The sequence below is a fragment of the Tauraco erythrolophus genome, chromosome Z (genome assembly GCF_009769465.1).
Source record: "Tauraco erythrolophus isolate bTauEry1 chromosome Z, bTauEry1.pri, whole genome shotgun sequence".
Lineage (NCBI taxonomy): Eukaryota > Metazoa > Chordata > Aves > Musophagiformes > Musophagidae > Tauraco > Tauraco erythrolophus.
The window spans coordinates 19,589,279-19,611,374 of record NC_141496.1 but is presented as its reverse complement, the minus strand read 5'-3'; positions in this window follow the sequence as shown (position 1 = coordinate 19,611,374).

Below are 22,096 nucleotides of genomic sequence, written 5' to 3'. Positions count from 1 at the left end.
GGTGATCTACAAGAGTAAATACAGGGCAGTTGCTCAGAAGTAGCCAGAAAAAAAAACTCAATGAATGAGACTGCATCTTAAATCCCACTTCTTTCCAGGATTTAGTTCTCCTCACTATGAGATTCAAGTAAACCTCATTGTCTACTTCACCTCCCTAGCCCAGGACTACTGAGAACAATCTTGTAGGAAGTTGTGTCTATTTTAGAGATTAGAGCCTACACCTACTTTGCCCCACCCCCCCAAAAAAAAAAAAAAAAAAAGGTCATGCCACTCCTGATTCTGGTTTTTAAGTAATCTACAGCTCAGAAAGTCATTCTCTTCTGCCTGAACAAATTCAAATTCACATCATCCACCACCCACATTCTGGTTTGAGGACACTGGAAGAATTAGCTAATCCTTATAAAATCCTTTGAAGAAAAATACTGTCCAAGTGATGTGCTGAAGCACTGTTAGTGATGTGGAACTACCTCAAAATACTATCTTGCAGTTACCCTTTGCAAACAACTATCAGTAATCAAGAAGCACTCTTAGTGGCCTTCACAGATGCCAGTCCTTCAGTGATGCTGAATTCTTCCTGCATCACTGTTTCAACATTTTTTAATAATGGTCTCACTTTGTTTACCAGCATCCATATAACACCTCCAAGTATATACACTTACCCACTGAATTATTTTCCATTTCTGTGTAATACACCTGCCCAATTACTCATCTGTTAATGCATCCATCCATCCATCCTTTATGTTTTGTTATAGGTATCATTATTCTAGCACTCAAGGACTTCACAGGCCAGTGGCTTTCTCCTGCCAGTATCCAGAATAGGGAAGCAGTCTTACCCACATTTTGCAGTGTCACAGAGGTCACTTAAGTGACTGAAGAAGCAGCAATCTGTCTTGTCCAAAACTTATAGATAGCTATTGCAGAAAGGAGTTTCTTCCACTAATTCAGTATGTCTTTTCTCAAACTGATGATAAAACTTTTCTTAGAATTCTTTTGTGGTCCCTGAGATCTTTTATTTCTTGTTTAAGCTAAGAACCTTCAGGCCAACCATGGCTATAGCTGTCTGATACCACATTCACAGGCTTCCTGAATCCATATCTCTTCCTTGTCCTAAATCAGAAGCTTGGAAAGAACTTCCCTACAGGCATTTATTCCAGGACTATTCTGATTTCTGTTTCCAGATATTCTAGTACTGGCCATTTCAATTTCTGTTTCTGACTGCAAATGTCCAATTCTTTGAACAATGTTTTTAATGAATGTCAGAGTTCATTTCAACTAGTGGCACCACCTGATGCCAACTTTTATTTTTCTGCTCTTCCTTTTAACTCTGCTTTGAAACACTCTCCTTAATTAACATTATAATCTTTTGCTCTGAGATGATTTATACCTTTTTGAAACATCAAAATGAATTCCTCCTAAGATGATAGTGTTTTAGGTATCTTTCCATCTGTTTGATTTTTATGTCAAGTCTACTAGTTAATTGACACAATTTTAAAATCTGTCACCTTGAGTTTCCCCTCTCCCAATACTTTCAGTAAAGCTGGAATGGCTCCACCATTACACCCCAGACCTTCTGCATCTCACTGAAGCTTATAAGAGGAAAAGAGCTGTCAAATTACATTACTCCCATATCCAATCTCTCACTTCACCTGCCTGGATGACCATAATAACTGCATCACAGAAGTAATCCTTGCACTTCTGGACTCCGACAACTGGGGAAGGCTTATTCACTTTCTGCTCAGGTGCAATCATTGTCATGTACAATAACAACTTAGAGATGAAGTACATCAGAATGAGACAAATGCTGAGAACATCAACCGAGACCTTTCTTCTTGTCCAGAGACTAGTATTTCTATTAAAATATTGAAAATATCAAGACATCTTTTATGATAGAGTCTTCATTTATGGATCCAAATTTAGTCTTTACTAGACAGACAAGCTCTCATTTTCTCTTTCTCTTAGGACAATTTAACCTACAGTCAAACAAATGCTCCATTGCATGGAAGGAAATAAATATGAATCCAAGACAGAAACAGTTGTTACTCTCCAGAAACAGATGTTTTCTTTTGCAAAATGTTTGGATTAAACTCCATTAAAAATTTATGGTCAATTTTTATTATTGATCTGGCCTGAAATTTCAAATAGAATTAGTTCAGGATTTTGTCACAAGTAATTGTTAGGTAGCTACGTCTTTAAACTGTGTCTTGGTAACCCAACAGTTGGATTTATTAACAGCTTTATGATAACAGATAGAGAAGAGTGAGAAAAAAATAAATTATTAAAGAAATTATTCTTAAAATAATTTCTTAGAAAAGAAATTATTAAAGAAATTATTCTTTTTTTCTTATTTCAATTAGAAAACTTGGAAAGTTTCAGAATAATCTACCATTACGAGGGAGGCAGGATGCTGATAAAATGTTTTTAAGTAAGGCAGGATTCAGCAGCAGCATTAAGAAATATTTTTCCTTTTTTATATGCACTGTGTACCTCACCAAGTCTGAATAATCCATAACATGAATTTTGACATCAGAATTAGGCAAACTGAATTCTTAGCATTTAAGTTCTCAGATTTTCAGTTCAGTTTAATAAGGTCATTGAATTTCAAAATTTCTGTAAAGAAAAGTTTATGTAAGCTAGGTAACAAAATACACATGAATGAAAGAGGTAGTGTTTGCTGAAGAATCAAAAATGTAACCATGCATGCAACAACAGTTACAGATAATAAAAGATAAGACCACTTTTTCCACACCTCTTTATTAAAAAAAAAAAAAAATGTTAAAAAAACTTCTGTGTATAGGATAACAAAGAACAATGAAACCTTTGTGTGATGCTTGCAAAGCTGTAACATCAAGAAATACACTGAACAATGAATCCCTTGTTAGAGACCCTTTTAGAGAGAGAAAAACTCTAGTCCAGGAAATTTGGCCATAGTTTGATATTTTGTAAAATTTATCTTTAGAACAACCTGGCACAAGATACCCTGAGTAGCTAACACAAGACCTGTTATCAAAATCTATGACTAGCAGTGGTATACAAGCTCATGAATCCCTACAAATTTTGTTAATCTCGATCTGATCCAGTCAAAAGTGAAATAAAAACATTAAATATCATTAACCACAAGAAATAAGCCTCTGTAAGAAAAAAACGCAAGGTTTCAAAAGAGAGTGTAGAAGGTTAGTAGCCCTCTGCTATAAGGAATACAACGTTTTATATGACTTCTTCTTCCACTGAAGTAGCAGTAAATGGTTCATATGGTTTCATATTCATATTTATTCACATGATTAAAGTAAGTTATTGATCCAGGTAACCATTCTCTGTTATGAAAATTGTACCAAAAACAAATAATATTCAGTTCACAACGCTTCATCATTTAAAGTTTTTTGTTTAAATGTGCTAAAGCTTTTGTAAAAACGAAACCACAGCTAGGGTTTGAAATTTCTAGTCTATGATTTCTTAATGAGAGCACAGCACACAAGCTATACAGACACATACACACACACGCGTGCTGGCACAGTCATATATACCCACGGGTTGGTGTGGTTATTTCTTTTCAGAAAATGGTAAAAATACATATTTTAATCCATCAAATTCAACCATCCTCAAGTGTAAGTGAACATCCGCTTTCATCTAAGAAACATTTTAAACTTCTTGACAGTTACAAGAACTGTAATCCCTAGAGACTAGCACTTTTCAGAGAAAATTCATATCATGGATGGCTTTATGGTAGGAAACTGCAGTATGCTGTATGCAATTGTAAGTGAGCACACAACACAGTCATCTCCATAAGCTCACCGAAACTTCAGCATTTGATTCAGTAGAAAAGATTAGCTGGAAAAGAGAATGAAAAATGCTACTAGAGTTTCTACAAGGCTCTAGGTATATTATTAGCAGTATTTAAAAAAATCTCAAAGGGTAAAGTCAACTAGTTTCTTTATTTTTATGGATTTTCAGTTATAGCCCTTGTTTAATAGTGTTCTAAGATAGCTTTCCCAGTTACTAGAGTGAAAATAAAATCAACTTATTAATACAACTTACAAAAACCAGGAAAATGTAAAATATTCTAGCTAGTTTTTTAGCCATTATAAAACCTGTTATGTCCTACCTATCTATACATGTGTCAAACCTATACATAGTTCTGATTCTGTTGTCATTTATCACTCAGGTTACATTGTATATTATATTTTGATCTGAAATAGACTATAAGATGTGTGTTCAGCCTTCTTCACGCGCCAGGAACATAACCACATGCTCTTCCCAACAACTGACCAAGTGCTCAGCACACTCCTAGGAGCCAGGAGCTCCCTCTGCCTCTGCCAACATGCCTTAACTCATCTTTAATATTGCCTTCAAATTGTACCTGTTCCTTGTCTTATGTTATATGAGTTTAAACTGCAGTGAAGGTCTACTGCAATGTTACAAACTAAAAATACTTTAATATTCACTCACAAGCTGTGCGACAGAACCTAAACACAGCAGCACTGAGTTAAAAGAGTAACATTGCTTCATTGGACTAAATGTTCACGAGCCAAAGATGGATTCAAGCGATAACATAATTGTTTTTATTTTTTGTAAATTCCCATGAGACAAGATCCTTAGTCATTGAATTGCTGCATTCCTTTTTAAAGGTGTTCGGTACCTCCATTTCTCATTGAATTTAATGACGAGAGCTTGTTCAAATCCTACCAGTGTCTTATGTATCTTATGAATAGTGCCAGTATAAATAAGAATTATTGAATTCAATTAAGTTCACTTCTTTAAAATATGTAGTATGTCAGGGCAGCTATCTCCAGCAGGCAACGAAATAAAAATTTTCTGGGACAAGTATATTGATAATGATATGTGTGAAACTTGTGCATGTCTGTTTAAGTGCATCATATTATCCTTAATAGTAATGATTATCCTTGATAACAATGATTATCCTTGAGGTGTATCTCTGCATGTATAAGTATATTGAAGCGTGACCAAATCCAAATGAAATACGACAGCCGCACAAGGTACTCGCCATCAGCTGAGCTGCTGCGATTCAGCTGACATCAAGATCCTTGTGAATGATGTTAGGACTTTGGCATTTAAACACTCACCAGACAGCTCTGGCAGTTTATGATGCTTCTTCCTTCAGCTTATTTGTCATGTCTCGGTCAGGAATTACTCCACATCAGAGCTGCTGAGCACTTTACTGCAACATCTACCAGTTTGGTCCCGACAGTGGAAAAAAAGTTAAACCAGGACACTAAGCTTTTCACTGAAGCACCTAAGAACTGTCCACACACTCTGTTTTACCTAATGATTCCCAGTTGTGAAGTACGTGTTAGCTGCTGGTTTCTTCACTTATCTGAATTTTAAGCTAGTGAATTTCACCTCACAGCTGGAATGGATAAGAAAGTACATATAGAGAGTTACGCAGCTGAGCTCAGCCTAAAAGCTTCTTCTAAGTCATTTGATTATGTAAGATGGTGTTCTCACAGCCTGAGACAGTCACAATTTTTTACCTTAACTAAAATCTACAGACGTTTTTTGCAAGTTAGCAACTGAAGTTAATGATTCTGCACAAGCGGTGTGATGGATCTTCCAGGTCTGTCAGAATTCGCTTATTTTTTTCCTGCCTTCTTAGGTGTTAACCGTTATGTCATTTCAAACAATCCCCCTGGTGACATAGAGAATTATTCTGGTGGGTTTTCTGTCCTTCCACTGCCATATGTTCATAACAAATTGTTTTACATGGGCAATTGCATCTTACAAAGCAAGAAAACGTAAATGTACAAGAATCTTTCTAACAAAAAATCAGAAGATTTTCTGGAATTTCTCACCCTTCTTTCAACACCGTTTTTTTTTACTTTCATGTGAATGAGAAATTCAGAAATTATTCTTCAAATCACACTTTGAGTTTGTCATGCTAGCCTTATATACTATCATTTATTTTTAAGATTAATTTTCTGTTAATCTGTAATTTTTTCCCTTCAGTATACACACAGACAACTCTCATAAGGGGAAAACTGCAAATGCCAGAATGAGAGAAATGTCTCTCTCCTCCTATGTTTTCTCTGACATGAGATGAAGGAAATGCAGTTTGCCATGTTTTACTAAGGCACAAGGTTGTATACTGGGCACAGCTATTAACGAAAGAGAACTACAGTGCAATGACTGAGATCAATATATGCATAAGGATAGATAACAGACACATGCAAGTATATAGTCTTTGGAGTTAGACCTGTAAACAAAATCAGCCTAGTTTACTCTCTACATCATTGCAAAAACATGTGCAAGAGCTCCCAAGTTTCATCCGCCTAAGCGTGATGGTTCACTTGATCTCTGAACTACAGTTTCCTTCTCCACTGTCTTGCTGAGTCTCTCAGCAGCTCGAGCAGCGTCAGTAAGGTGGAAGATAAGGAAGGGTGTGCCTGCTGAGCTCCTTATGAATACATGCCTGCATCCTCAGCAAGAATGAAGCAGGAGAAATTACAGCAAATTAAAAATAGTCTCAGAACAAGCCACCAAAATTAGCCAGATTTAGCCAAATGAGCAGTATGTCCCCCATAGCCATAGAATAACCTTGTACACCTGCAGTTTCTTCTGAAGAAGAGTGTTCATGCTCCACATGCAATTTGCAAACGGTGATATCCATTCACTGTAGCCAGGTTTCTGCCAAGTACTCCCTTTTCTTTCATTCCTGTGTTTAGTGTTTCGTTTGAAGTCTGTCATAAGAGTAAAGTTTTTGAAAACAATATTTACCATATTATAAGGTCATTTGTTTCTTCTCTTTCAGGAGTGGATTTTTTAAAGACAGCAGATGTGTTTTCTGCCACCAGAAATGACATGAAATTTTTAGACATTATCTTCCATTCATGACTCTCTTCCCACTTCCCTGGATTACTCCTGTAGAACAAAAAAGTCTGTCCTGCTCACTTAACAAGTTTAATTTGAGATTATTGACTCGTTTGTTTTGACTCAATCAAGATCATTTTTGTATGTGGTGCTAATGATATCTTTGGAGGTGGCTGAAACAGAATTGTTGATTTTGTCACTTGAACTAAAACGTTCGACATATCCAATAAACCAAAAATTTCACAACCTATGGATTGAAATCTGGATTTAATATCCTCAGCCCACTTTTTGATTAAATAATGAAAACCACAGAGGGATGGGCATAGCAGTATTCTTTACTTGTCCATTTCACTCCTTAATCTGTAATTCCACACTATGCTATGCTATGCTATGCTATGCTATACTGTACTGCACTATACTATACTATACTATACTATACTATACTATACTATACTATACTATATTATACTATACTATACAAACTTTCTACAAAATATAGCAAGTACTATCTATCTATAAAAGGCTTAACTGTTCCTCACTAATCCAACAGACTAAGTTATTTTGCCAGAACTATGTGCTGGTGTGATTGTCTGCACAAAGGAGAGGCGGTGACGTCTGCGTTTGCGAGGCATGTGTGAGTCCTTCATCACACACAGGGGGACCTCAGCACAGGCAGACTCAAGCTGCTCCTACAGCCAAGATGCGACACACACTGTGGTCCGGCTGGAAGCCTTAGGACCTCAAGATGCAAAGTAGCATGCTCACTAATAGTGATTCACACAGTCCCTACAGACAGATGAGCCATAGTAGTTCTCGTTTTGTTTACATATATATATATATATTTATCTACTGTTGCCCTTACAGTAGGAAAAGCCATAAGATGCAAAGGTCTCATAGCATTGCTTATTGCTTACCTACACTAATGTTACCTATTCAACATCTCAGACTCAACTTAACAGGAACCAGCTGTGCGGAGCATAGTGATAACTTGGCCCTCAGTAGTTCCCTGCGGAGCACTGAGCCATTGATGTACTCCCAATCAATTCCTACACAGTTACAGTTCAGTGAGCTATTTAAAGAAAAAGATGACTGTGTAAAGCAAGAGGGATATTCAAAGAGAAGAACGGATTGAGAAATAAAGAAGTGGAGATGGGCTTCGCAAGGAGAAGATAGAGTAAAAGAGGGAAGAGACAAAAAAGTAGGAAAGAAATAAAACTTTGTGGTGGAAATCCTCAGACAAATGACAGAGATTCATGTCAGCAGCATGAATTTCTATCATTAGAAATTATATTTCTAATGATTTTAATGTGGAGAAGCACTTAAATTCTTTAGTATACATTCTAATTTCTCTGCCTATGCACATATGCAAAACTTAACTCGCCAGAATAAGCCAAGTGGTCAGGAAAACGCTGGAAAAAATATACAATAACTTTCAGTGATTAAAATAGTATAGCTAGTATTTCCAGTGAGGACTTCTAGTATTACATTAATGACCATCAGTCAAAAGAACTACAAAATGCAAGAGGTGTTTTTTAGCATATTTCATAAGCATGTCTTTTTTAAATGATTCACAGAATCAAAACATACTCTCAAAACATATCTTGCTAGAATTCTTTCCATTCTCTTAATACCATGTCCATGGTTAATTAGAAAAGCAAACCAAGGCCAGGCTTTTTTTGCCAAAATTCAATGCCTGAAAACAAATATAATGTTTTTCAAACAAAAATGGAAATAATTTTATTTTTCCTCATGTAAACAGAAATTTATTTTCATTTATTAAGAATATTCATGGGATAAGCTTTTGCTCTTCTTTCCTTCCCGCCTGATAGTAACACTGACAAGTGTTTAACTTAATTAGCTGCATTATTACAAATCCAAGCAGTTTAGCAACTTCTTCTAACCAAACCAGTGAACAGACACTTTCAGAAACTGTTCTTACAGATCGCAGTGAAATTCTAAATCCCCGGCATCAAAATATAATAACACACAACATGTATTTTTGATGCCACAAAGAGAAAAAAGCAAGAAGTGCTCAAGATGGAAAGCAAAAAAAAATATTGTGGAATTGCAGCTGACATGAACATGTCTTAAATATCCATGGGTTTTTAAACTGTTTTTTAAAATGTCCAAATGGTAGCCCCTGCAAGTCACAGCCTTTTCAAAACATTCAGGTTCCCGTTTGAAGAGGTTCTGACAGCAGTGCTAAAAGAAAGGATGTGAGTTCAAGGCTCTTAATACTGCTGCTTATGGGAAAAAAGCATTCTCTTCCAGAAAACTGTAGTTTAACAGAACCCATTCTATACGCGCTAAAATAGAGCCAAAGTTCAATTTAAAGTGCTGTTGCACACTTTACCAAAGCTCTTGACTTCAGAATTTTTTTCTCAACTGGGCTTACAAATCCTGTGTCTGTTGACCTTCAGAACATCGTACAAGACCATTTACTCTCTCAGCTTTTTGCTTTTGTGTGTGTCTGAACGAGGTGAGGACAGAGGAAGGAAGAATCATCCGGGGAAGTCACTGGTGTTTAAGACAGACAACATGGACAAAAAACATTCAGCTGAAACTGCTGAAGGAAGGCCGTTAGGCAGAATGTAATTAGTCAAATGCTATTAGCAAGACTACCATAAATTGGCTAATTTTTTCTGATTTAAAGTGGTTTATAGCAAGTGCACAACAACAATACTGCTTGTATTTGGAGAGAAGAAAAAAATTTCCCTTACTGATGGCAACTGGGATTTAAAATCTTCAGTTTCCATATTTGGTTTGAATTGCTGCTCATGAAGTGAAATGCTTGTAATGCGTTTGGGAAAATATTAACCACTACAAATTGATTGACCCAGTATCTTTCTAATATGGTTAAACATAGCAGCATGTCTGAAGCATTCAGTGTTAGTATCAATTAGGATTTCTTTGCTTAAGTCAACTCCTTTTAAACCTATGGAGAATATTCTTTATCTAATATATAGGGCTTCCTCACAACCATGATCCTGAATTTTATTTATCTTTAAAATAAGAGATTAATAGCACAAAATTACTTCAAGAATACAGTATGAAATTAAGCATCAAATTTCTGACAGGCCTTTGCCTTGAATGCAACTACTGTTTAAAAGGGACACAGACTTCTACATTGTGTTCAATTATGTCAAATAGTGGCTTAAAAATTCACTCCTTTTATATCTGCTATGAAATCAGAATGAAAAATGAAATATTTATAATTATGCTAAATATATAAAATTTATTTGAGTATATTATGATGTGTTGTCAGAGAATATTCAATCTGATGCAAAGACTAAAGGAAAAATATTTTACTGTCTTAAAGTACAATAGCATTTTCACCTCTTGCCATTTGACTCTGGTTGTCTTTTGACATTCTTCCCAGAGCTTCACAATTCAAAATATAATCAAGCACACATCTTAAGGACCCTGCTTCTTTGTGATCCTATGGTTTTCAGAAGATAAAATGAGTCGTCACACCTAGAATTTCACAGGCTTAAACTGCATTTTAAAAATATGCAGATGTATATTATACGTACTTGGTCTTTTAGGGGGTAGTAGTTGAAATTGAATTGTTCCAAGGCAGCACCATCTATTGAGAAAACTACCTTCCTTTAAAGCACATAAACAATTAAGAAAAAGAGAAGCAATGTGAATTAGTAGCATTGTAGTTTTTTCATTGACATCATAAATGGCTCCTTTGAATGTTTTGAAGTTGTTTTGACATAGAAATCTTTATTACACATTGACACATTTTTCTATTTGCAGTTGCTTTGTGTAGTATTCTTTGTGTGCCAAATCATGGTAAAAGGTTGACATTATAAAAGCTAAAATTTTGTATCTTTTCTTGCTCCTACCTATCCATATCCATTAGGGCCTGATCCTACAGATGCTTACAAATAAGAACAATTCTGTGATATTCTTTGAGAATGTCTCACATATGTAAATCTAAGTGATTGGGGATTGAAACCTGAACTTGTATTAACGAAAAAATAAGCTTCAAATTTTTGAGGCCTGGAATAATCCAAATACTCTAAATGAATTATGATTTATTTGTCGTGTAAATTAAATTTGAAACTAAAAACATTTTTACGTGAGAAATTCATTCTCTTACATACATATTGTATGTAACAACACTGTATTTCAGAATTGCTGAAAAATGAATTATAACTTGGCACAGTCTCGGTGTTCAGTTTCCTTGAAATTCTAAAACTTCGGGCTCAGATTTACCAGGAAGCTAACTGGACCCCTTGATCATTTGTACATATTCCCACAAAACCTGATACATTCACGAATGCACATCCCGTTTAGAGCAATACTGCAATTAGTCCCTGATACTTCACTCCACTATTTATAGTGGAGTGGAATGGTGTCTGTAGCATCATGGATTTTCAAATATTTTCGAAGCAAGTACCATGGAGTCTCACAAACTTTGCCTCGAAAGAAGCTCTAGAGATCCAGCCTCCCATGTGGAGCAGGACTACCATCAACAGTAGTTTGAGTTTGTCATGGTTTTCTCTAGCTGAATCTCATAAAAACTTTTGGATAGAGACTCCACTATCTCCCTAGGTAAACCTCTTAGTGAAAAAGCCACCATGGTCATTGGTTCTTGCTGTTTGCCTCCAGAAGAAGAGCTTGGTTCTGTCAGTTGGAACTTTTTGGGTAGCAGTAGAAAGCTATTAGCTTTCTCCTCAGCCTTCTCTTCACTAGATTAAGCAAGCTCAACTGGCTAAAACCCTCACCCACAGGCCTTTTACCATGTTGGGAGCCCCCCTCTGGATTCCCTCCATTTTCCAAAATGCTTCTTGAACTGGGAGCACCAAAAGTGGACACAGTATTCCAGGTGTGGCTGGAATTCATCAGTACTGAACAGAGAATACCACTTGTTCTGCTAGCTACACTCTTCTTGATACAGTCCAGTGAAAGGTTTTCCTTATTCATGCAATTTGCCAATGATTACCACACAAAATCTTCTTGTCTTATTGGACCTGAGGATGGGGGACCAAAAAAATATCTAGCAATTTCTCTGAAATCTATATTGTAGGCCTGCTTTAACAGAATCAATTGAATAATGCACTCCCTCCCCCCAGAAAAGTATAAAAGATAGTGATTGAGGTTTATTTATAATTTGTGTTAAAATAATAGACTTATAAAGCTTAAGTCTAAGGGGACTAATAGGTCATTTGAACTGACCTCCTATATGGCAAACACTAATAATTTTCACTCAGTGATATACTCTGGCCACTGTCACTGAAGTCACCTTTTTTTCAGGATTGCTCCTTTGCAACTGGTTGATGAAGAAAGGTAATAACAAGCCACATTTGCGTTCAGGAAGGGAAGAGAAGAGAAGAGAAGAGAAGAGAAGAGAAGAGAAGAGAAGAGAAGAGAAGAGAAGAGAAGAGAAGAGAAGAGAAGAGAAGAGAAGAGAAGAGAAGAGAAGAGAAGAGAAGAGAAGAGAAGAGAAGAGAAGAGAAGAGAAGAGAAGAGAAGAGAAGAGAAGAGAAGAGAAGAGAAGAGAAGAGAAGAGAAGAGAAGAGAAGAGAAGAGAAGAGAGAAAGAAAATAAAAAAGAAAAACAGGGTTTGTCACTTGGAAAACGAACAGAAGCCTTACAAGCAGGCAGTAAAAACTCCTGCTGACAGGATCTGGGAGATTTTCTCCCTTTCTGGCTCTCTCTTTGTGGAAAGAGGATCCAGTTTAGCTCAGAGAGGGGATAAAGAGAGACCCACAGGGTCAGAAAGCTGAAAAACAGAAACTGATAATGGAAAGCTCAGCTGACTGCTGGAGAATGGAGTAATTATCGCTATTTGCTACGACACTAGGTATGAGCCTAAAAATTTTTATTCAGCTGAAGCATAAATTTTAATTATAATGAACAATTGCTTACACCACTGAAAAAGAAATTAAGGTATTGTGTGCCATTTCATTAAAAATATAGGAGGAAAACAGGGTCAAAAATCAAGTCGAAATTCAGTAAAGAAGTAAAACCAGACATGGAGTATTTATAGAACAAACATTATTTTCCTTGTTCTTACTAGAACAGCCTTATTTTGTTTCCAGAAATAGGTACCTTTCATTATCACCATGAGGTAGAATGCCCTTGGGAAAAGGCCAACTGTAGAACTATAAAGTGTCAGGACTGACAGTGAAGACTCATTTAAACTGGACTTAGGTAAACTTCTAATAAAAGCCTATACTTAGCTTATAAATATAACTTTACATTCCTCTAAACTGAAACACTTCTTGATGCAAAAGACAGAAAACTATATAGGATGGACCATCAGAGGTGACAAAGTAAATGTCAGATGTCTGTTTTTTCAAAGACATTTTGTGAAATAAATTTTTATCATTATTTTAGATGACTAAATATAATAGGAACACTTTTTTTTTCCCTATTTCACGTATGTGGTATATAACAACCTATAGCTACTTTGTGATATTATTAGTTGCTTGAGATCACATGCTGTAATAGCTAGGATCTGCACTGAGCATCTAAGATGCTTTTACAGTCGTCACATTTTACAAACAATAAACTACACTAAAAGGTCGAATTTGTGATCTTTTAATAGATTTCAGTTTTGTTAGAAAAACTGTATTTTGTTCTTAAAATATTCCTTTCCCCGGTCTAAGTATAAATATATTTGTTAAAGCGTGTATCTGTTTATTTACAGACACACACAACTTTAGGTGTGAAATCACAAAATAACTAGATGCACTTATTGACTTCTCTTTTTCATGCAGAGACTGATCTTTCTAACGGATTGGCAGTCCTCTCAACCAGTCCTGGTACTGCTTTGATTTTCACTGGTGCATCACTGCCTTTAAAAAGTGATCTTGATACAATATGACAGGCATGAAAGCATGAAGGAAAAGGTTCCTATAGTGATTTTCTGAAATTTTCAAGCTTAAAAGAGAGAAAGAGAGAGAGAGAGAGAGAGAGAGGGCTCTATGATTCAATGCTGACAGAGCCTGTGACTGTACAGCTACATCTGAAAGTGGCTACTGACCAGTGTTGGATTCCAGGCTGAGTGTTGTCCCCTGCTAATGAAATTATACGCTGAAAACAGATAAAACCACTTTCAATCAGAAAGCAATAGTTACAGACATTGAAAGGCATGGTGAATCTTCCAAGTGTTTTGAACTGAAGAAAAATTAAGTGATCGAAAGAATGAATATATGTTACAGGATCCCTTAAAGACAGGACTGGAGGATTGTGCACTCCATACTCAATGAGATCATAAATATTTGAATGCTGTTATTACTCAAAGAGTCAGTAAAGAAATGGAGGTATTCACTCCTTTCACTTATAAAATGATTGACAATCTGCATATCTAAACAAACTATAAGGTTCTAAGTTTTTCAGTCTGTATATATGGTTTTATGTCTAAAACCCACTTCTTTTACATAGGTAAGTAGACAGAAGAGCAGGTAGGCAGATGAACCCTCTAGGTTTCGCATAAGCAAATGAAACGTGCTTTTCTTGTCCTTCTGCCACCTGTGTTTGTCTCAAGATGGTAAGCAGTCATCTGTTTCGGGTTGGAAGTAAATAGTTCAGCACATTTTTTAACTGATGTTGAGAGTGAATTTAAGGCAACAGACTGAAAGGGTGATCTATTTCTTTGTTATAATGTTTTATAAAAAAAAATATTTCCAAACTTCTCCGGACTGTGGGTTTAGATGATGGGCTGTCTCCCTATTTAACTGTATATAATGGCTGATCCGTACTGACTGATATGTACTGATATGATAACGACTGACAGCTGATGATAGCATCAGAAAGTGTGTTCTGGTGGCCACAATCAGCCAGGAGATCTTTCTTGCAGGAATTGTGCTAATGACGATAAGCTTGAATACTTAAGGTTTCAGCATTTACTGGTGTCAGGTTAAACAATCAAACAACCCAATAGCCCTCCCCAAACACTGTTTTCTTGTGAGTAAATGTATCACAGGTCTGCTTCAGAGCTCTGTTTCTAAAGCACTGATTTGCAGGTTTTCAAAACTCAGAAAAATTCTTCCTGATAAATGCTAAAATGATATGTCAAACCAAATGTTTAAAATATGTATTAGCATATGCACTAAATGCTGGTTTAGACCTGTTTCAGGCAAGAATACATCAACTATATTAAGTATGTCTCGAAGCAATAAAAGATACTTTTAACCATCTCATTGTCACTATGGTATGTTACTTCAAGAACTCTCCCTAAAAATCTACATGTCCTGAGCAGCTTCAGAAGATCTCTGATTTCTTTGAACCAACTTGAAAGTTAAGAAATCATTACCTATCTCTTTCTCTAGCCATTAATTTTCCCTTTTATTCCCTAATTAATAAAAAAATTATCAAAGACTAAGCTATTTCTTCCACTAATTCACTTGAGAGGCTAGCATTTCAGAGACAATCAAAAAGACTGGTAGCTAGGCAATTTTTCAGGGCTTATGAGATATGATATGAAGTGAAATCATAAAAATTCCACAAAATTGGAGATTTGGAAACACGGGCAAATAGTAATTAGGATCCAAAATGTTTTCCTAGCCCTGAGAGTAAGTGATCCCCAGCTTTGGCTCAGTGGTGGTGGCAGCAATGATTTAACATCGCAAATCCCAGAAATGCGGGTTTCTTAGTCTGAACCGCACTACCAGTGATATTATTTGAGAACCATGCTTGAGACTTGGAAAAAAATCAGTGAATCCATGACAAAGGCAGAGCATCAATGAATCTCCTTTATTTAACTAACCATCGCACAGGAAAATTTCCAATAACCTTTACATTTATATTTCTAAAATGAACAATATTCTTGGCCTCAAGTATATAAACCTGTAGACCTGCAAATCAAACCATAACACAGCAGTATGTTTTATGTACAGCAAAGCTATTTTTGGCCAAGCATCTGCTGTTAAACCTTTCTCCATTTTTTGTTTTTCTCCCTCTTGATCTCTGCACAGTTGTGTTTCTGACAACTGATTCACTTGTCATTACAGATGGAGACAAACAAAAATAGTCATTTTAACAGTCTAGTATTTCCCCGAAATATTTCTGAGAGGATCACAATAACTTACATCAATACATATACAAAATACATGATTGTGTGGGGTGCTAGAAAGGTTTTCCTGGCACGAGTATGTACTGACCTACATAATTCATGAATGGTGAAGAACAGGACCATTACATGCAGTAAAAGGAAGACAGCATTGAATACCACCAAACTTCATAATGTGTCTGTAGCAAGCTTAGCTTTTCAGAGGATCGAATAGATTTTATTCAAAGCTTACAAAGCACAAGGTCAACCAGATTATTAAAATGAGTATACAATAAACAGATAGATTCATGCTCTGTACTGAAATTCATACACAACTTCATTGGGTTAAGTGGTAGGTCCAGCTGTGTGAAAAATGTCAGCATTTGGCCCCTTGCCAAAAGTCATTTTAGGAACATCTCTATTATTTTTCCAAAGGCTGCCAAGGCAGTTCACAATACAGTGCCAAATGATCCACCTTTTCCACTTCATGTTGTGCACCAGATGTTGATACTTTTACAGACACTAAGTACCCTTTATTCCATAAGGATATAGTTTCACGGCAACATGGCCCTTAGTGATCTTTCCTGTTGTGCATCTTTTTACTCCAGATAATGTCTAAAGAATCGAACTTTCTAATTAGCTTCTCAGATAACAAATTACTGTATTTTGGTGGCTGCAACTGAGGAGTCTGCCTGTATTAAGATATTAGTAACATATTAGTAAAAAAACCTAAATTGTTTACTGTGTGTAAAAGAACATTGTCTAGCTATATTTCTCCTTAATGTATCTTTACATTGTAGTAGAATAAAGGTGGTTATCTGAAATAGTTTGGGGGTCAGACATGCCTATTCAGTTGTCACCCAAAATGCCAACAGCTTGGTATCAGTCAGCAGCAAATAACAAACTACATTAAATTAGCCAGTTCAGCAGTTTGAATTATGCATCATTTTAATGTACAGATTATTGTAACAGGTATATATGTATAGTAATAACCACATGCTAGGCTGAAGAACGTCAGATTGATGCCACAGATAGGGAGGAGTTTTACACTTTGTTTAAACAGGGAGTTGATACTAACTTGGAGTCAGGAGGGCAAGCACTGGGAAGAGAAACATCTACATAAATATGGAAAGAAACTTATGCTAATTAAAAGCCAGACTCCTAATAAAAGCATTAATTTAGAGGGACATTCAGAGAGAAAGATTAAAAAGGTCTTAGATCTCCTACAACACCTGAAAAAGGAGTTCGGTTGTGAGAGTGTCTTTGGCTAGGATGCTCTTCTAAGACCCTTTGCTAAGACAAGGGCACCATGCAAATGTTGCCAGGATGATGGAAAAAGGGATTTTCTGGTGTAATTTTTGTGTAAATTATGTACAATTTCCCTTTGCCTTTACTTATGTATTTTCTAAAAAATATATAATTTTACTATTCTGAATATGACAAATGAGTAGTTTGACTGCGTAATGCTTACCAGCAAACATTCCTTGGATTAAGTGCAACAAACTCAGATGGTGGGACGCCTGAGACACCATAACAGGTACCCTAGCTCCTCTGCCTATCATCCACTCCATGAGAGTGAGTGTTTCTTTGAGGCGCATGGGCCAAGTGTAGGGAGAGCAGTTTCAGAGCTAATAGACAAAAGGCAGAAATGTTTTGAAATGTCTGTTGATTAAATTAAAGGCTCTCTGGCACACAGTGAGATATTGGGCTACATGACTGAACTATGAGAATCACAGGAGGAATGTCATAGTAACAGTCCTTGTGAAATTTTTTCCCACTGTTTCTAAACAAAGCATGTTTTGTTTTCTAATAATCTGATTGAAGTTGATTTAGAAGCTTTAGAAATCGATGGAGGGTTTTCCCTTGATTGTAGTGCACTTAAAATCCGTATCATCAAAAGTGGTAAAATGTATGCAGCAAAGTTAGAGAGATACTATCTTCACAGACAAGACCTGAAGGAGCAGAAATGTTATTTAATCTAACATTCTACAATTCAATGATCCAGAGTTAAACTGTGTTTGATGGAAGTCTATCTAGCAGAAAGCCATATCTTCTGGATCCAAAAACATCAAAACCTAGAGATTTTGCCATGACAATCAGTGATGTTAATAATTTCCACTTCAAATTTGTCTAAATTAACATTCACCTACTGGTGTTCTAAAAAGATCAGCAGTTCTTCATCAGCAATTTCAAAATCATCTTTAAGAAATTAGTGTTTATTTTAGAAATATGGATCTTAGCTCATAAACACATGAACAAAGTTTATACTTCAGACTTCGGGAAATAGGACTTCCTAGCTTGTAAATATACTACACTTCTTAGCTTAAGCAAAATTACATCGAAGTACAGTCTATGGGTGCAAATAAAATGTTTCTTATTAATAAACAAAATAGCTGAGCCTGAAAGGTAAATGGTATCCTGTACTCATTAATAACATGCTCTATTATCTCTCAGTTGCATAGAGATTATTTTTTGTAGTGGTGGGGTCAGAAGATCCAACATTCCAAAGGTGATACATCTGTGGAAGCCTTTAAGCGTTCAGATAAAGCATGTTCAACAAGCCTTCTAACATGATCACAAGACTATTTTCTTTCTATCCCTTATTTGTTTTGTTTGTTATCAGAGCAGGTGTTTTATAACAATCAGAGGTTCTGATGCAACTTTATCTCAGAGAGGTAAGCAAATAGAGCAAGTACACTATTAATTCATAGAGGATATTTCTTCTCTTAGAAGGACCATCTGGTAACTCAAAAGAAAATGTAGCTGAATGCTTCGTACTTTCCTCTGAATAGAGTGACAGAATTAGTGCCACCCCTCTGGAAGTATTAGTGTTATATTAAGTGGGTTTTCTGTACCTTTGTTTCTTTTGTAGGTCTGGAAGAGCACTTTGACATTTCACCATATGCACAGTGTATTATGTATCAAGGAACCAGAGGATATTACTAAAGGGTTTTAGCTGGTTTTGTTTTTCAAAAGGGAAGATAGTTTTGCTGATGCTGGTTCCTTTCATACAGATTTACCAATATGTTCCTTTATTCTCCTTTTGCCTTGGAACAAAACCTTAATTTCATATCTCAGTGCAAATTAATTCTTTGGCGTCACTAGCCTAGAAAGCCCTCTGGGGCCAGCTATTTACAGCGCTGCCATTTTACAAGCATTGCAATCATGGATATATGACTAGGTAAAGTGATAAATGGTGGTAGCTGTAAGAAGATTAAATATTTTCTGTGCTTTACTTGGCACATATGTTTTGCACAAATATTGCCTCATCTTTCTTCATTTCTACTCTTCATCATTGCCGAACTGATTAATTAATTGATTGATTGATTGTACTAATTCATAGCAATCTTTTTATTCACAGTAGACTGCATTGTCTTGCCAGGAACAGCAAAACAGCACTCAAAAAAGAAGAAATTCAGACAGGTACTCCATGTAGGATTCCTCCAATGCTACTCCATGTGGGATTCCTGGAATACCTCTGGATGTCTTTGTGTCGTTTCTTCCAAGGCAGGTGCTAGAATTATAAAATCACCAAAACTTTCTGTCTGGAAGACACCTTGGGAGGACACCTGGTCCCACCTCCTGTATAAAGTAGGGTCAGTACTGAATTCAGACCAGATTGTTCAGGTCTTTGTCTAGTTAGTCTTAAAAACTTCAAGAATGGAGATTCCCCAGCCACTCTGGACATCTTGTTTCAACACGTAAGATGGCAGGGCGTGAATGTGATCCTCTGTGGAGGAATACTACTGGAAATACAAATCCATCCCTTCGGACATCATTTACTGGCTCTAGGAAATCTTACTTTGCAGCAGACTAAGACCAGTAGCTTGCACTGCAGTGGTTCTTGATACTGAATTCTGCAGGGATGATGAGCTCCATCACTAGAAATATACTGATTTTCTCTGATAATTCTCCATTAGAACTAAAGGAGAAGAGAAATACGTTTTTTGCTTTCTATACAGGTTTTCTTTTTTGTCTGTACAGACAACTATATATTTGCAAGATTACAGTTACACAACCTAAACATTTTTTCTCCCTTCCCACAAGAATGTGCGGTCTCAGAATTTACTAAGTAGACCAGCTCTTCTCTAACTCTCTGAAATATGTATGTGTAGGATAAAAACATAGGGATGCCACAGACTGAGTTTGAACAGATGTTATCATCCATGCCTGATCATCCAGAATGTATTGGTAACCTGAGTTTTTGTTTTGTTACAGGCAGAATGCAATTTAGCTGGATATTACCTTGATTGGAGACAAAGTAAAAAAGTAAGAACTTCAGGATCTCTTTCTCCAGTCCTGATTCATTCCACATAACACTAGGAATTAACTGACCAGTTTGAACAACATATACATCTTGATCTCCATCTATACCAAATGGAAAGATATGAAAATCATTAGAAAATTATTCCGATTTATGTAGGCTTAAAAATGTCCTTTGGAAGTTAAGGGTGAGTATTGGTCAAAACTAAGGACCCTTGATATTTGTGATGAACAAACTCTGCATTTGAATCAGATTGTCAAAAGTTGTCTCTTACAATGCACCAGCAGTGATGTGAGCTGATAATACAACATAATTCAGGGCAAAACCACTTTTTGCAACAGAAGATATAACTCTTCAAGGAACTCAGCCTGTAAGCTTGGGCTTAAATTTCCTCAATGCTATGTACTCAGACAAAAAATACAGCTGGCTGGTTTATTGGAACAAAATGTTTAGAATCAGTGCAGTAAATAAACATGCCAATTTTGTTTCAGCTGATCCAAAACAAAATATTTGTTTTGAGTTTGTTCACAGAGAAAATGGTCAAAATTGAGTTTAACCTGCAAGAGAAATCAAACAAAAATGATCGAATTATTTAGACACCTGATTCAGCAAGCCTTCAGCCTGGTTCTTGGAGCACTGTTCTGTTTTCACTTCTGTTGTAACCCCTAATCATTGTTGTAAATCAGACCTGAGGCTCTGCCTAGAAAATCTCAGGTTGTGTACACTGAAAAACAAGACTATGCCCAGCAGCCATGTACTACCACGCTCCTTCTTTGTCCACAGTACGGCTACATGCCAAAAATAGCAACTGGCTGTAGTTATCCAGGGAAGTGTTTCCATCAAAGACTATCTTTTCTTTTCTGTATTTCTCTACCTCCTTTACAACATAGCTTCCAACCTGTACAGCACAAACAGGGGCTTAAAGGCAGCAGCTTTATTTCACTTAAAATCATCTTCCTTTTTTTTTCCAGAACACTGACATGTAGAATATATGTCAGAAGTCTTTTGCAATAAGCACTCAGTATATGATCCGATAAATTTGAAACTTAAAATCATTACAGATCTCGGCATCAGAACATCACTTCCTATATCAAGACAAAAAGGCTCCTTCTTTGACATGTCGTTGACAAAAATAAGTGTAAGCGGTATGTATGTGTTTTTAAAGAGCCACACATTCATTCCTTTCCCAGAAAATAAATTAAAATCCAGCTAAACAAAGTATTATAGCGAGTAGTCTGTTTACCCACTGAAGAAAGGTGACAATACTATTAAACTGGTAAATAGAACAAATGGAGTAGAACGGAATATAATAGTTTGTTCTATTGATGTTGTTGTTATTGACATTTAATACTATGGGAAATCTCAGGAACTTATTTAAACAACGATAAGGCAGAAATTCTCCAGGAAAAAAAATCCCTATATGTCCTAATATCTCGTAACTCCTCGAGCATATAAACCAATAAAATACAAATTGGTTTTACACACGTATCCCATTTTGCAACATTCCTCTCTGATTTTGTGTTCTTAATGGCCAAAACAATGCAAATTAATTTCTTGTTCCTTTCTACAGCAAGAGAAGTGTTAAGTAGTAGTCTTTATTTTTCTCTTAAAGATATAAATTTCTCATGTTGAAATAGGCATTTAAAAGAGGAAGCCTCTGGATTTAACTGGAATGAAAAATAAATCTCTCGTTCTTTGCAATTAAAAAAAAAAAAAAAGAATGAAAAAGGGTCTTGTATTAGAAGCCCCAACCTAGTAAAATCCCTTTCTCTAACTGTGATGCACTGCTGGTTTTCTGTATTTTGATCCTCCTGAAAATAGAAACTTTATGTTTAATTGATTTATTTGTAATGATTCTGGCTGAGGGAAGAGACTCTTTGAAGCTGATTGATTACTGCAACAAGCTTAAGATTTCATACCACAACAAACCTTTTTGTACTAATAAACAGTGGGACAATAAAGCTCTGGGGCATGGTGTTTCCCTTCACATTAAAGTGAGGATTTGC